The sequence below is a fragment of the Sardina pilchardus genome, chromosome 9 (genome assembly GCF_963854185.1).
Source record: "Sardina pilchardus chromosome 9, fSarPil1.1, whole genome shotgun sequence".
NCBI classification, from domain to species: domain Eukaryota; kingdom Metazoa; phylum Chordata; class Actinopteri; order Clupeiformes; family Clupeidae; genus Sardina; species Sardina pilchardus.
The window spans coordinates 15,584,621-15,599,433 of NC_085002.1; the positions used below are offsets into that span (position 1 = coordinate 15,584,621).

The 14,813-nt window shown below is 45.5% G+C and overlaps 1 non-coding gene across 1 annotated transcript; it reads right to left on the reverse strand.

Moving 5' to 3' along the window:
• Positions 1–13,334: 13,334 nt before the first annotated feature.
• On the reverse strand, positions 13,335–13,407 carry trnaf-gaa (transfer RNA phenylalanine (anticodon GAA)). The gene has a single exon. It is a non-coding gene; the product is annotated as a tRNA-Phe (tRNA).
• Between the last annotated feature and the right edge of the window lie 1,406 nt (positions 13,408–14,813).

Below are 14,813 nucleotides of genomic sequence, written 5' to 3' on the forward strand. Positions count from 1 at the left end.
GGGGTGGGCAGTTATGCAGTGGGCCACAGTGGGATGAGATTAAGGGTCTGGGGCGAGCAGGCCACCAACGCTCACTTAACCGCTCAAAACAACAAACACAAATAAGAGCTGGACACTCAGTCAGCGGCCTAATCCCGGGCGGACGGATCCATCTCTTCGCATGCTGTGATCGACCAGATGTGCGGATAATTTTAGATTCGATGCGAAAGGTTAAATGTTGATGTTTCAACAACGGAGAGATGGAAGTGCAGGACAGAGAGAGAGAGAGAGCAAGAGAGAGAGAGAGAGATGGTTTGAGGAGAGAGGAGTGGAAGGGGGGAGGGGGGTTGCTCAAGTTAGGGCCTCCGCCAGAAATGCTTGTGACACTGCCAAAATGAAGGGAGAGTTTAAATATAAGCCAGGCAGACCCCAGTTAGAGGACACAGAACAACATGAGTGACTTTGGGGAGAGACAGACAGACAGAGACAGAGAGAGGGAGAGAGAGGGAGAGAGAGAGAGAGGGAAAGAGAGAAAGAGATGGATAGACAGACAGAGCAAGACAGCCAGAGGATCAGAGTTCACCCCCCTCATAAACAGGCCTCCTGCTCGTCCCAGTGCGTGTGGTATAACCAGTTACTCCAGCGGCAGCAGGACCTTGATCAGGGCTATATAAGGCCAATCTCTTCAGGCCCTGCTCTGCACCGCTCAGCTCCTTATTGACGTGCAGGCAGAAATTATGCCTGATTAGTTTGGGGATTGCAGCCAACACGTGAGTTCACGCACTTCCAACAGAAGCCAGAAACGGCAACTGTCGTCTCAAACTAATGGCTGTGTTCCTTGGAATGCCATACGACAAGTTTTTGCATATGACGTGTGTCGCAAACCACACATGCACGAATGCACAAAACACACCTGGCCCATGCTCGCTGATTGGAGCAAAGCTGAGGAGAGCTCCTTCACCCCTCGTCACCTTCCCCGTCTGGCCGTGTGGCCACGTCTCGGCACATGTACCGAGGGGGCTGGAAGGGGAGAGGAAGGCTGGATTTTCGCCTGCATGATCCCAAAGATTATCCCGCTCTCACACAGATGAAAAGAGAGAGGGAATGAAAAAGAGAGATGGAGAGAGTGGATGGGGTGAGAGAGAGAGAAAGAGAGAGATGGAGTGAGTGGATGGGGTGAGAGAGAGAGTGAGAGAGAGAGAGAAAGATGGGGAATGATTGACCGAGAGAAAAAATATAGATGGGAGATGGAAGGAGGGCATGAGAGAGAAGAAAAGAAAGGAAAAGAAGAGCGAGATCATTAGGGGATCCCCTCATTCTTTCCGTTGTTGCACCCACCCATTCATCCATCAATCACTTTACACTCATCCCTCAGCCATCAACAGGTTCATGTGATCTGTGTTTTACAAGCCATGGCAAATATGTCACTGTCTAAAAAAGGAAATTTCCCTGCCATGCCTGTAAGGTGTGTGTGGTCAGTAGACAAATATAGACCAGCCGGTGACACTGTTCAAGGACAAATAGATATATGACCGCATGTTTGACTTTGGGCGTATTTATTTGTGAACTGCGCTCAGGAGTACTGATTTTCCCCGCTTGTTTGTGCGTTGCACGCTCGAGCGAGCGCTGATCTGGACGGCTTGTCCCACCTCAATCAAACTGCCCTGAAAGGTCCACTCTGCTTCGCTAAAGCCCCAGCCAGGCTGCCTGCCTTCTCTATAACTCCAGTGACCGGTTGGCCCGCATCCAGAGGCAGAGGCGATGGCGTAATCAGAGACCAAACTTCAGGGGATCAAAGATTACCAGGCGCTGAGTGACACACTGTACCACAGCGGAGAGACCCGGGAGGTGGAGAGGAGGAACGGCGGCGGCGGCGAGGCAGATCAAGTGAACCGTCACATGGAGCCCGAGACGACTGAAAGCGCGCTTGTCCACTAGGGCCGACTCGACCAGTGTGGCAATCACCCCACCCCACCGCACCGCGGCTACCGATACTTGAGCCACGCGGTGACAAGGCCGCGCGGCATGCATCCCGCCACCCCCCCGCCTCCATCTCGGTCCCGTATCTTTCCATTCCTCGGTGAGGCTGGAGCCGGCTGGAGAGGACGTATTAAAAGAGGATCGGAGCCAGAGCTGCTCCACAGCACAGCTGCAGGGGATGTGCCAGTTCTATTCCCCCCCCCCCCCCCCCCCCCGTTTCTCTAAAGGGGGACACGGCCGCTGGGAAAACCCTGGCTAAATCCCACTGTCTCGCACGTCTGAGAGCACAAGGGCCAGCACAGACCTATAAAGTCAGTACTCCAGAAACAGAACACACACACGCACACACACAGAGAGAGAGAGAGAAAGAGAGAGAGAGAGAGAGAGAGACACATACACACAACACACAGAGAGAGAGAGAGAGAGAGAGAGAGAGAGAGAGAGAGAGAGAGAGAGACACACACAACACACACACTCTTTCCCACATATCTATTTTCTCCCACCTGATATGGTTGGAATCATGTTTTCCTGCCCATGTAAGCAGTGTGGAAGTGATCTGGTCCATAGGCTATTTGGTGGCTCGGTACCAAACTTGGACGACCCGTTTCGTTCCAGGCTCCACAGCCACATGGATACGTGCCACCCTAGCCAGCCCATACAAGGGACACGTCTGTCAGCGCCTCGCCATGTCCCTCCAAGTTCAGTCATATTCAAGACGTCTGAGATGGATCGGGTTTCACCCACATTCAAGGAACTCACCAGGAAATGACTAGTGTTGACAGTAACAGTGGGGTGAAGCAGGGGTTTTCAGGGGGCAGGTCCACCCGGAAGAGGTCTCACCGAGGCAAGGAGCCAATGCTGAGGCCTCCTCGGGGGCGTGTGTGAGTGATGTAAGTGGCTCTGCAGTCGCCAAGACCCCCTGTGGTGCGGTCTGTGTTGATGAAAAATAAGACGTGGAACCTGGTACTTTATCGCTCAGAACGTCAGCACATAGCCAAGGTCACTAGCGACATCTTAATCTGTGACTCAATTCATATCCTCTTCCGACTTCTGGGAAAGCAGATTTGGATAACTGCAGACGAGTCCTTGTTAGTGAGGTGGCAGAGGCGGATCAAATATTTAAATAGGTGATCAGAATCTTATCGGTTCACACTAATGCCACACACCCAATGTGTACACTTCACTAGAAAACACATAGAAATGGCTGATACTACAAAGGAGATCATTGAATCACTGGGGAGTCGATCAGTTCCAGTCCCGGCCTTGGGCAAACATACATTCCGTTCAACCCATAGAGCACTTATTAGGTGATACTGTAGTTGAAGCTGGTATATCAGCCTAGGCCTTTTTATTTCTCTTTACCCACCTGTCAATGTGTGTTCATAAACTACCAACTATAGTTGCTAGCACTATACCTTGACGAGTGGCAGTATCATGGCGAACTATAAATAGGAACTATGGAACTATTATGGCAACTCGGTTACAGGACGTGCTTTGGTGTGCTGGTTCTTGTGTACCTGTCTGAGACAAATAAATCCAGTCGGCACCTGACGCCTGTCCAAAGTTATATGTCACACAGTGCATCACAAGACACAACGTAACGAACAGTGCAAACAAAAACAGGGGACACCAAATGCCACAGCGGCCACTAGGGGCACCGGCCTCATTCGCTCCTGCTTCGCGTGCGGTGTACTCGGCATCTGACCTGTGAAATGCCACGCAGATCAGATTGGAGATGAATACGCAGCCTGAGCAGCATAGATGCCATCCATCTACCGGGCACCCTCTGCATGCCAACATGAGACCCCTCCACCCCCTCCCCCTAAACGGCCGTGACCTTCATCAACAGCACAAATACCAGCGATAACACCACGAGGACCACAACAGCCATCCTCTGTGGGTGTTCCCTGCCTGACTGACAGACTGTGCCTCATGACTTATGTAAGAAATGGAAAAACCCCTTGCAGAGTACTGCTCAGTGTAATTATATCTCAATGAAAGAGTTCAAGCTGATATTTTGATATGCATATCTATGCATATGCATATCTATTTATGTATTATTGTCCCGATGATCCAATATAAAAAAAACGAAGCTAACAAAAACCTTGTGATGCTTTGTGTATTTTTGTCTGGCTATTACATCCCACCTGACTGACCGAAAACGCAAAGCGATAGCTAAACATATCGCTGAGAACACAAATTCCAAGCAGCATTGTGCGAGTACCAGTGGTCCACACAAAATAACTCCAAAACATTGGTTTTAAAATCTAACCCAGCCCTATATTTAGATTAACCTTGAGGTCACTGGCCTGGGGTTTGGCAGCTGACCTCTGCCACGCTGGCTGGCTGGTTGGACTGTGGATACTAATGGACTATGTCTATGTTAAGTAAGTGGAATGTCCCCGTGACGCATGCGTCTGGCAAAATAGAGCCTCATCCCCGCCGACTTCCTCATAGCAACAGAAAATACATTCAAAGAATGTTGTATTTGTTGTTGTACTATATATGTTTTTGTTATACAGGTTCATAGTTGTTGTCAAAAACAATCAGGGGCTGAGCATTCATCCGCACCGAGCAGTAAATGGAGGCAGTCAGTCGTGAGGCTTCACCAGCAGCAGGTCCACTAAGAGCCATGGAAGCAGACTCGCTCTCGGCTCGGAACAAGGTTAACGTCTGGGAAACACGGAATGGGGCCGACTCACTCAAGCTGGGGGTCGCTCTAAATTATCCATGTTGGTATTGGCCAAAGTCTAGCTCGTGTTTTTGAAACCAGACATTCCCCATCATACCAGTAACCCAAACTCAACACCACCCGAGGCAGAAAAAACAAACCCTCTCTCATTTCACACATCAGCTGGCTTGTCATTTAAAAGAATCAATGTGATCTCAGTATACACATACGCATGCAGCACGCACGCCTGCAGCATGCGCACACACACACACCATGAACGACATTTTGCCTCAAGAGCGAAACCCATACGACCTCTATTGGAGTATTTTCCTTTATCTTTTCATATTTTTTTTCCCTGGTTGAGGGGCTGATCTGACAGACACAGTAACGTGGCCTTTAACTGAAACTGTGGGAGGCACTGTTGCAGGGTAACCAGATTCCCTCCCATTCATTATGGATGAGTTGGGGGACGCGACGTCAGAATGAAAGCGGAGAGCCATCTCACTACTCTCCAGGATATCAACACCAGTGTGAGGTTTCTGTGGGGAGAACAAAGCCAAACAGAGGTCACCGGCCCTGCGGCCCCATCTCGCCATTGGACAACTACAGTGGGCCAAATGCTGCAAATAGGACTGATCGATGCAATGACGCAGACTCACCCATGGGTACTGACATCGAACAATCCTTTTTTGTTCACAATGCAATGGTGTCAAGCAACATCCCATACATTTCCCTTATCATAGTAAAATCTAAAAAAATGGTTGCTTTGAAAATATCATATTGGGACTGTCTTTGCAAGAGTATCACATGGTTATTTTGCCTTTGCCTAAAGGGGTTTAATTTAAATAGCTCCTGCAACACGCGTCATGTAATGTGCAAGGAAAGAGGGTTGACCCATTTGAGATAGGCCCCACCATTTCATTCATGACTCCAGCAGCTCCAAACAGGCTCATTAACTGTTCTCACCTACATGAATGGAGAGCCTCGTGCTGCGCTCTGTCTCCTTTAAGATGTGCTGTAGGAGCAGGAGGATTACATAACGTCGACATACACCCCTGTGCACTCGCACACACTACACACATACACACACACACACACACTCAGTCCGTGTGCTCACTGAGCACACAGACTGTGGCACGTGTTGATACTGAAAAGCACGAGGGGGGAACGCCAAGTACCAAAAAGCCAGATGTTGTGGAGTCTCAAAAGTGGGAAGACAAGCCAAGAAAAAAGAGGCAAATCGGAGGGAGACAAACTGGGAGAGAGAGAGAAAAAAATATTGAATGTATTTGAGTTAGAATGTGCTGTGCCTGTTACTCATGTTTACAACCATGTGGTGTCTGAACAGAAACTCTGTTCTGAGAGTGAGCACACACAAGCCTCAGGCCATACTGACGCATGTGTTCTCACAATGCAGTCAGACCAGAACACAACATAAACATAGCAGTAGGGCTGTGCAATTAATCAAATTAATTGATTAAACAAATTAAATTCATGAATCGTGATTATGACTCCCAACAATTCTGAAAATAACACACTTGGAATATTATAATTTTGCTACATTCAGTTCCATGCTCCAGAACCATGCTCTTGAGTTGTCGTGTTCATTTTTTACCTGTTCAATTGTATCAAAATGTTAATTTAAACATTTTAAAAATGTAATAATGTAATGATTACTTGGTGATTTTGGAACCATCATCTGTTTTCAATTAATTAATCCGTTCTTAGTTTAATAATCGTGATCTCAATATGGAACAAAAATTTGTGATATTAACTTTTACCATAACTGAGCAGCCCTACATTGCAGCCAAGCACATTGAATATTTTGGCACAAGAATCTGCCTGATACCAATATTCAGTCCTATTTCCAGAGCCAGAAACAAAATCTAGTGCAGTCAAACAAGCACACAACATTAACTTTGTCTCCTCTCTCTGATTAACAATGTCCATTAGGGACAGATAACAGATTTCGTAATTGTGTCATGGTTAAAGGTCAACTAATATGGGGCGCTGACGAACACTGTGTGCGCGTCCTTGTTGCTCGTGCTCAAGCCCTTGTAGTACACTGCCTCCTCCAACACAGCCGAGCAGCCAAGCGGCCCACGGCTTGGGTTTCACTTGAGGCCACAGGTCAAAGGGCACTTATAATACACTGCACACAGAGAGGGAGTCCACGGAGCACACGTAAACATAACGTAGGGCCTCCCAGCCTTAAAACAGCATGACGATGACCGTGAATTAGAGGGCGCTTACAGGCTGTTATTGTTGCTCATCCGAAAACACGCCGCTCGACCTCCTCCGCGACTCACGCGTTGGATTACAGAAGTGGCCAAAGGTTCGCGGTGCAGCTGATTGACGCATGTGTCTGTGTCGGGGAGTGTGAGGCGCAGCAACTGCCTCAATCAAGTCTTTGCGGACGCAAAATCGCATTGGTGCACTCATGCTTCAAAGCCCTGGTGAGGCTGGAGAGGAATTCAGGGTGTGAGCAGTGCGCACGACACTCGCTGTCCCCAAACTCCAGAACTTGCCACTGGGCTACCACTACCGCAAAATTACAAATCCTTCGCTTAAGTTTAAAATCACAAAACTGCTAGCTACGGTTTCGAAAAGCAAAAGCTGGTTGTTTGTTAATTCTTGGTTGGAGAGAACAACGTGAAGTCCACTCCTTTGATCCGCTATCTGTCTCGACCAGAACATGTAATCTATGTCATGGCCAGGATGTAATTACCGTCTTACATAATAACAGCATTACGCCGTTGAGTTGGTTCGCGCAGAAGTGAAAGCACATGACCCACATCACATCGCCTCCGAGACTGTCCATTGTCGGGGCGAAGGATGTGTTTATGTGGGCCCTGGCCACAGCGCAGCTATGTGTGCCTCTGCCGAGAGCCAGAGCCTGTGATGACGTACAAAGGCCCGTCGGGTCATGGCCTGGAGTGTTCGCAGGAGAGCTGACCGCAAAGTCACATCTGCATAAATTAGAGCCAGAACAATCCCCGGGCCTATTCGCCTATGCTGTTCTGATGGAGTGTGTGGGCTATTCATTCCCGCAGCGCAGCGCTTGAGCAGAAACAATGGAGCCTCCACACTCCAAACACAATGGAAGGAGATGGTTCACATTCTGTTCTCAAGTCTCACTCCCCTACTAAATGCTGTGCATCTGCTCTGTGTGATCGCTCGCTCCCCTGGCGCGCCACAACAAATATGGTGCTTGGAATCAACATGAAAGGTGTGAGTGATGTTGCACGATGTTCCCTGCACTCCTCATGCCCATCAAGACCACGTCAATGGCCTTTAAAAGCACTCGCCTCATTAAACCTTGGACAAGCTTGACAATGGGGAGATGACACACCAGGCAGGTGTTACACACGATGTGGCTTCTCTTCTCCGGAGACGGACTAGCTACTAATGTCCGACTGTTCACGTGTCGTGCCTTGCTCTCTCGCTCACGTTGTGCACACGTAAGTGTGCCTATGTAAAGACAAGCTCTTGTGCTGCACACAAGGCTATTAAATGCTGTAGCTTTTGGTATTTGATTATGCTCATGTTGACAGAGATTGCTGGAACACGAGTTATAGCCCGCCAGGCCCTTGTCACTACACTCCATGCATAGAAATGCTGACTCATTGCTCTGCTCGGAAGGGGGGAGAAAACACAACTAATTAAGTTGAGTATGACGCAAAAGAGAAAAGGCTTGTATTGTAAAACCCAGGTGAGGAGAGGCTCTGTCAACAGAAGAAAAACAATTTGGTATAAAGCGAGGTCCGGAACCCAACCAGCTCTCTGTCCGTTATGTGTCAAAGCCTGTATGCCGTGATTAGTGGATTACGCCACAAAAGAATTAGTTGCAGCGCTTCCAGTTAGTGGTGCCACTACTGCTGGGTACCAACCGGAAACAGTCCCTCAATGCACATGGCCACAGTTGAAAATCAGCACACACTACGGTACAAAGTGCTAGCACTGGCCTGTTTGCGATGGGGGATGACCATTTCAATCCCATGATCCTCCTGTGTGTTCTTTTTCTGATCTCCACCATGGTGTACATGGAGACCGTCTTTCTGATGTCACAATGGGAGCAGGCTCAGAGGGGCTAGGTGCAACAGCGGGGGGGCACAATGAAAAGATAACACTGAATAATGCAGTTGGATTTGGAAGGCATCCAGTGTAAATAGTTTCAATTGACCACAAGCCCCAGCAGTCAAGCTCTTCCTAAAGCCGAGGAGGTTTGCAGCAACCAGTGGATAGAATATGGAGACGTGGAAACAGAACACCAGGGTTTTTTTTTCTTTTCGTTTTTGCGGTTACCATGACTACTGTTCAAGTAGTTTCTTACAGGGACAGGTTCGCCTTGTGTTGCAAAGTCTCAATCCTGACCCATTTTCTCTGATCAACAAAGGTGCAAAGACAAGACTAAAAAAAAAATACAAATTACAAATACTTTAAACGAGTGTATTTTTTTTGAGAATGGCTTTTAAATTACTGGATGTTAAAACATAAAAATGAAAGCTCATATTTGAAACAGGGCTACCTCCGAAACAACCCTTTCCTCCGACATAAAAAAATAAACTGCTTCCAACAACAAATGCAAAGCAAGTCCAGTATTTCAATGCCCAAATTTAACACCCTTCTTTCAACCATCTTTCCTATTAATATTTTTCACTCTGGTGCTCTGTGTGGCTTGCCATCTGCCTGCATCCTGCTGTCCTCCATGTCATCCCTATCCCTCTCCCACCCTCAGGCCTTCACTAAACACACCAAACAAAGGCGCATCAGACTGAAAAAGAACACATACACATGTCCACAAACATACACAAACGCACACGAAATAGACCAGGATGTGTTTGCTGTGACTGTGTAAGTCAGTGTTACGCAACGCCGCGGGCCATGCCAGACTTACCAGAACATGCCAGTGGGTTGCTGTGTGCGTTCTGAATGGGAGCTGGGATTAACTGGAGCAAACTGAATTGGCTGAAGTGCTCCCTCTGACGTTTGGCACTCTGTGGCTCTCTCCACCTGAATATGTAATTCAATTAACAAAATTGAATCAGGCCTTGGGGCAGTCCACTGAGTTTGGGGCCTTTCCCCTGAAGAAAGTGCATGGGAATCCAACCTTGGGTGAAGAGAGGCCACAGAGACTTGTTTTGTTGATTTTAAATTTCCTGCAGTATTTGTCTAGTATCCATATTATTATGTTTTCCTAGTGGGTGCTATGGCATGAAGTTTTGTAACGCATATTTGAGCAATTAGGACTTCCTTATCTAATAATATTACCCTGTGCATGTTTTGCAATTAAAAAGGCTACCCAGAATGATCAGGCAGTTTCTGGGAATTATAAAAAGACCACATCCTCATGGCTGTTAGACACACACTTTATGCAAGGGCACCAGAAGGGGAATTAGGCTAGTCTCTGCCAAAACCCTCCAAAACCTCTGACCACATAAGCTACTGCAGCAATTAGAGGCATAACCGAATTAAATTTGTGACACAGCAACACCAACTGACTGTGTATTCAATCTGAGCCGCTGTTGAGAGTTCTGCACACACTCTGCATCTAATGATTATCTTCATAGTCGTGAAAATAATCATCAATCCTTCTATTAGTTTCTCAATAACTAAAATAGCTGTTCAATTGATAAAATGCCAGAAAATGGTGGAAATATTACAATGTGTGTGTCCTGAAGGCAAGAATATGTCTTTAAATGCATCTAACCACACGGTACATATACAGTTGTGTTAGCATGGGCTCATAAGTCTATGAACCCATTCTAAACTTGACTAAAAAGAGGAATAAAAATGATCAATTGGAAATTGACCTTAATGCCTTCATTAAAACAATGAAGAAAACCTTTCCAACCTTTAAGGACACAAATGTTCGTTGAGAATGAATAATGTATTGTAAATAAAAACATGCTCTTCCTTAAAATACAGAAGGCATGAGTATGCACACCCCTATGTATATCCCCAAATTAGAGGCAAGCATACTTTTTATTTTTATAGGCCAGTTAGTTCACGGATCCAGGGTACTTTGCATACTGATTAAGTTCCCTTGGCCTTTGGAATCAAAATAGCCCCACATCATCACATAGGTCAGGGGTGGCCAACCAGTCTAGCATGAAGAGCCAAAAAAAAATCCACAAAAGTCAAAAGAGCCGCACAACAAAAAAGGCGTCCATACTACAACAGCACAACATTAGGCCTACAGTTATAGCTCCTTTGTTTTTCATTTAAAGTAAGACACTTGGCAGATGCTCAATGATCATTGATAAATGATCATTGGAAAATGAAAAAAGATCAGACACACATCAAATCCCCCCTCACTGAATGACTTATAGGCATGAGCAATGCTCCAACACCTGATAATGCAATGTCAAGTGTTCAGTTAACTTTTAAAAAGAAAATAAACAAAAAGAAAACGAGTGACTGACGTCTATAGCCATTACCAGCCTACTTGCAAAAGTATGTAGGAAATGTTCAGGTTTGAAGCTTTATGAATCCGTGGCATACCAAGTACCAAACTAATGTGTAGGCTAGAAACATATCACCTCCGCAAATGAGGTTATGTTTTCATCGGGGTTTGTCTGTTTGTTAAGCGGACGCGCGAGATGTTAAGCAGGATGCGCGAGGCGGAGTTTTGCGACCTCAGAGTGCTTTTGTTTTGATTACTTTGACATATTAACCAGAGGGGTTATGCTACAAAACAATAAATGGTCCTTTTCAATGGTACGTGTTCCTTCTACTTATGATTAGCTTCAGGGTATTCCTGATTGCAACAGTAGCATTAAACCTGGCTGAAGAATAAACACGCCTGCTTCGTTTTGGCCAATTCCTATGCATATCATGACGGTACAATTATTGTTAACTATTAATAATTACTTTTGGCAATAGGCTACTATCAAATTCTGAAATTATTTTTTATTTACCGGAAATAAAGGCTATTTCAAAAGGAAAACGTTTAGGTCCGAGGAGAAGTGAGAACATCAGTTGAGCAGCCGTGAGCCGCACGAGAGGAGGCAAAGAGCCGCATGTGGCTCGCGAGCCGCGGGTTGGCCACCGCTGACATAGGTCTACCCTTCACCATACCTAGAGTCTGGCATTGAGTACTTTCCATAAGCTCATCTCTCAATGCAAATCAAACCAGCTATATGAAGAATATGTCCTTAAATCCATTTAACCACACGGTACATGATATGTCTTACTATATTTGCTTCACTATCATAGAAGAAAAATTGAAGTAGAACATATTTGAGTGGAAGAAAGTAAAAATCAAGAGAATTTTGAAATACCTAAAAAAAGATTAAAGGCTAACCCATTAACGATTACCAAAATAGTTGACAATTAATTTAATAGGCAACAACTAATCGATTAATTGTTGCAGCCCTATTGCACACCATAAAACTTCCCAGACACACACACACACACACACACACACACACACACACACACACACACACACACACACACACACACACACACACACAATAAGGCCAAGGTCATGCATACACACAACTGACAGCCTGAGCTCGCTCTCCCTCAATCTCTCCGTAGAAAAGAAATAGGGAGATTTAATGGGGAGGGCTTGTCGTGACGGATACAAATTGCACTTTAAATGTGTTCTTTTCTGAATCTGTCAATCAGTTACTGAAAGCCATCGGCCAAACTGGACTCCATCAGCGCGATCTGTCCGTCACTGGGAACACACTGCACCCACCCGTTTGTCCTGCACCTCGCTCCCTCCAATTCAACTTGTGCCTCGGTCCAAAGAGCTCCATTCACTGAGTGTATACTTGCTGATTAGTGCACCAACAGGAGGGGTGAAGCAAGGGAGGAAAGTGAGTGAGGCATTCGCTTCACTTTCAATGGATGTGACGCAAATGCCCCCACTATGTTTTGTTCGCTGTGCTTGCAGAACCACTCTTGGTGAACAGAACAGTGCTTCCACCTAACTGGCATGTATGGAGAACTGACATGCCAGTAGGCCTTGCGTAAGCCAGGCCGCAACAACAGAGGGGCAAATAACATAACCACTTCTGCAAGTTTCAGCCATTTACAGTATTAACTGGTAATAACGTGATATGAACTATTTACAACCAAAAAAGCATTAGACTTACATAGTGTTAGTTTTTATATGCTAAGGACATCATAATCCGCATTATCAGTGTGGCTACCTTGTATTTTTTTTTTTTGGCTACCTTGTTTGTGATGGAACAGCTCCGCCTAGCGTTCAAGTAATCTGCATAATTTTTCAACGCGGAAGTGAATGTTTGTTTATGTCAGCCTACTTCTATGGTTAGACCACTTTCTGAGAACACTAATTTCCATTCCATTATGGCTGAAAATATGGCCACGACGAAAAGTGCTGTAATGTACACTGCACATAGGAAAATTGAAACCTAGCCCACTACGAGATGGCGAACACGGTCGTTAATCAAACCAAAGCGCTCAGACACCGTAACTGAGTCATTAGTAATGTACGCGTAGGCTAATTGGTGACATTGATTGGCTTTATAGCTTAACTGATTAAAGTGCCATTGCTTCTGTATTCGGTTCTTCGTCGCACATAGGACAGAACCATGTCCCTACGATGATTCTGTGTCGGGCTCTACACAACTCTGACATGGCCGTTCGCTGATGTCAGCTAAACAGCTATGGCAAAACTATCAATTTGCACACCGAATGCATACAAAAGAATGCTTTCCAGCTACTCTGCCGAAACCCGGGATCGAACCAGGGACCTTTAGATCTTCAGTCTAACGCTCTCCCAACTGAGCTATTTCGGCTTGTACTCATTACACCCACAATGCATTTGAAATGTGATTGACAGTAGCCTCTTTTCATTCCCTGACAACAACCTCTTGGGGGCACCAAACTCCCATTTACCTGATATTTAATTAATCACAAGATGGCCTTCACCGACACTGAAACATCGTTAGGGTATTTCAAACAGGCCTGCTCCTTACAATTGACTAGTGTTTAATTGATATACAGCATAACGTTAAAATCTGAGGAATTAACGTTTTGAACTGTCATACACGGGTTCCCCTTATTTCTGATTCCAGAATGAGAATCTGCTATTGAGCTTAAGTTGACAAAGTTAGCGTTTAATTCCACATTTTCAAGGTCACATTCACTGCTTGGCAGCTTAGCATAATGAGCTTCGAGTGTGATGAATTAGCGTTACAGTAATACGATTTTCAGACAAATAAAATTAATCTGCCATGTATCAGTTACATCTCAAAGTCAGATATTCTAGCAGTAGCATAAAGTAGGCCTCGTTATAAGGCTAAGCACGCCCCTTGTAGAAAAGCAGATTCCAAAAAGTTTGTGTGGTGACTAACTAAGGTTAGCTAATGTTATCTCTCCATATTCCTATTTTATGCAATAAACTAATCCTACTGTATATTTTGAATAAAAATAACAAAGGCCTACCTTTCACTGTTATTCACCTTGAGAGAACCCTGCAAGTCTTCACCAACGCTACTAAATCCCAAAACCTTGACAGACAACGCATTCGGGGAAAATAATCACCTTGTGCACTCTTGCTTTTGTCTACGGAAAGCAATCTGGCCAAAAAACTCTCGTCACCCCATATCAAAAAGTGCTATAGGATTCCAATCAGATTCCAATCAGATTTTGGAACCAGTAGGATCCTACTGAATTTCCTATTGGATCTTGGTTCCAAAAATCTGATTTGAATCCTATAGGACTTTTTGATAAGGGCATTGTGATTCTTCTGTTTTGGATAGGCCTGCAATCCATCCTCTAGACACTCAGATGCTTGGGAGCAAGGTCACCGGAAGATGAAGTAACACTAGCTGCATGAGTTGATCTGTTTACAGTAAATCTGCCATGTTTAGCTATGATGAGTTATTTTCATGTTTTTGTATCTGAATCCAGTATTCTGACAGCAAATGGCTCTGATGGCTATGGCTATGATGTGGTCGGCCCATGGATCAGCAATGGAGACAGATGTGAGACAAATCAGCTGGTATATGAAATAGGGGTGAACATTTCAGATGAAATCCATTACTGAAAATTTGTATTGTGATATTTATATAGGTCTACAGAGTTGGAAAATCATTACGCTATCTTTGTGTGTGTGTGTGTGTGTGTGTGTGTTTCTGTATGTGTGGGTGTATAAGAGAGAGATAGGCCTACTATGTATGAGGTGAGGGAGAGAAGGGAG